Below are 2,359 nucleotides of genomic sequence, written 5' to 3'. Positions count from 1 at the left end.
TCCCGGCCGCGGACCGTTGCGGAGCACATTACGGACGGGCTAAGTGATATCGGCCGAATGCTGTCGTCTGTCTACGGTGGCCGGGGGTGGGGTGCCCACTACTTTCGTCCCGGCCAGTCCCGGGCGCTGACCGTTGCGGAGCACCCCGCGGACGGGATAAGTGATGTCAGCCGAATGCTGTTTGTCTGTCCACGGTGGCCGGGGTGGGGTGCCCACTACTTTCGGCCGATGTGCCCTGGCCCGGCCGACCGGCCGACTGCTGTTGTCTGTCCACGGTGTCCGGGGGTGGGATGCCCACTTCTTTCGGACGACGGTTGAGATAATGAGGTCAAATGTTAACTTCCTACTCATAACATCCCTTAACCTTTGTCTTGAAATTGCCTATGTCTCACAAGTCGTGTTTTCATTTCATTGTATGGAACTGTACCTAATAGTGTGCCTTGAAGCAAGTACTCACAAGGCAATATCATCTTTATTCTTTATTACCCCCCCAAAAAAAAAAATTATAAATCCGGGTTGGGTACTCGGTAACTGACATCACGGATTCTGCAATATTGCTCTGTCATCACATTAGCCATCAGTACGGTATGACATCAACACACCCACCAATAACACCCTTCTGTGTTACGGAAATGACATCCATATTTTAAATTGTACTTGGATATTAGTAATGATCTGTCATACTGTAAATGTCTCATTGGTTTCTTTACTGTTCTTAGACTCAAGCATGATCCTAGAAAATGGCGACTCTTCATAGATAGCTCAGCACCAAGTCTCAAAGCAGTCTTGCTCCCCAATGAAAATAAATATCCGTCTTTGCCTCCTGCACACTCCGTACGCAAGAAAGAAAGGAAAATGGGATAATGTCAAACAAACAACTTCTTGACAGAACAAATGAGGCTCAATTCATGTGGCAAGTTTCTGGTCATTGCTGTTGTCCACGGTAGCTGGCGGTGGGGTGCCCACTTCTTTCGGCCGACGTGCCCCAGCCCGTCCCGTCCCGTCTCGTCCCGGCCGCGGACCGTTGCGGAGTACCCCGCTGACGGGCTAAGTGATGTCGGCCGACTGCTGTTGTCTGTCCACGGTGGCTGGGGGTGGGGTGCCCACTTCTTTCGGCCGACATGCCCAGGCCCGGCCCGTCCCGGACGCTGACCGTTGCGGAGTACCCCGCGGACTGGGTAAGTAATGTCGGCCGACTGCTGTTGTCTGTCCACGGTGGCCGGGGGTGGGTGCCCACTTCTCTCGGCCGACGTGCCGCGGCCCGGCCCGGCTCGTCCCGGCCGCGGACCGTTGCGGAGCACACCGCGGACGGGTTAAGTGATGTCGACCGACTTCTGTTGTCTGTCCACGGTGCCCGGGGGTGGGTGGGGTGCCCATTTCTTTCGGCCGACGTGCCCCAGCCGCGGACTGTAGCGGAGCACCACTTCGGACGCGCTAAGTGATGTCGGCCGACTGCTGTTGTCTGTCCACGGTGGCCGGGGGTGGGGTGCCCACCACTTTCGTCCCGGCCCGTCCCGGGCGCTAACCGTTGCGGAGCACTCCGCGGACGGGGTAAGTGATGTCGGCCGAATGCTGTTTGTCTGTCCATGGTGGCCGTGGTGGGGTGCCCACCACTTTCGGCCGACGTGCCCCGGCCCGGCCGACCGGCCGACTGCTTTTGTCTGTCCACGGTGTCCGGGGGTGGGGTGCCCACTTCTTTCGGCCGACGGCTAAGATAATGAGGTCAAATGTTAGCTTCCTACTCATAACACCAATTATTCTTTGTCTTGAAATTGCCCATGTCTCGCAAGCCGTGTTTCCTTTTCATTGTATGCAACTGTACCTAATAGTGCGCCTTGAAGCAAGTACTCACAAGGCAATATCATCTTTATTCTTTATTACCCCAAAAATAAAATTATAAATCCGGGTTGGGTACTCGGTAACAGACATCACGGATTCTGCAATATTGCTCTGTCATCAGTACGGTATGATATCAACGCACCCACTAATGACACCCTCCTGTGTTACGAAAATGACATTCATATTTTAAATTGTACTTGGATATTAGTAATGATCTGTCATACTGTAAATATCTCATTGGTTTCTTTACTGCTCTTAGACTCAAGCATGATCCTAGAAAATGGTCACTCTTCATAGATAGCTCAGCACCAAGTCTCAAAGCAGTCTTGCTCCCCAATCAAAATGAATATCCGTCTTTGTCTCCTGCACACTCCGTACGCAAGAAAGAAAGGAAAATAGGATAATGTCAAGCAAACAACTTCTTGACAGAATAAACGAGGCTCAATTCAAGTGGCAAGTTTTTAGTCATTGCTGTTGTCCACGGTGGCCGAGGGTGGAGTCCCCACTTCTTTCGGCCGAC

Source organism: Oratosquilla oratoria, chromosome 14 (genome assembly GCF_046742065.1).
Source record: "Oratosquilla oratoria isolate Oo_2021 chromosome 14, ASM4674206v1, whole genome shotgun sequence".
Lineage (NCBI taxonomy): Eukaryota > Metazoa > Arthropoda > Malacostraca > Stomatopoda > Squillidae > Oratosquilla > Oratosquilla oratoria.
The sequence above is the reverse complement of the archived record's forward strand: the minus strand, read 5'-3'. Positions refer to the sequence as shown.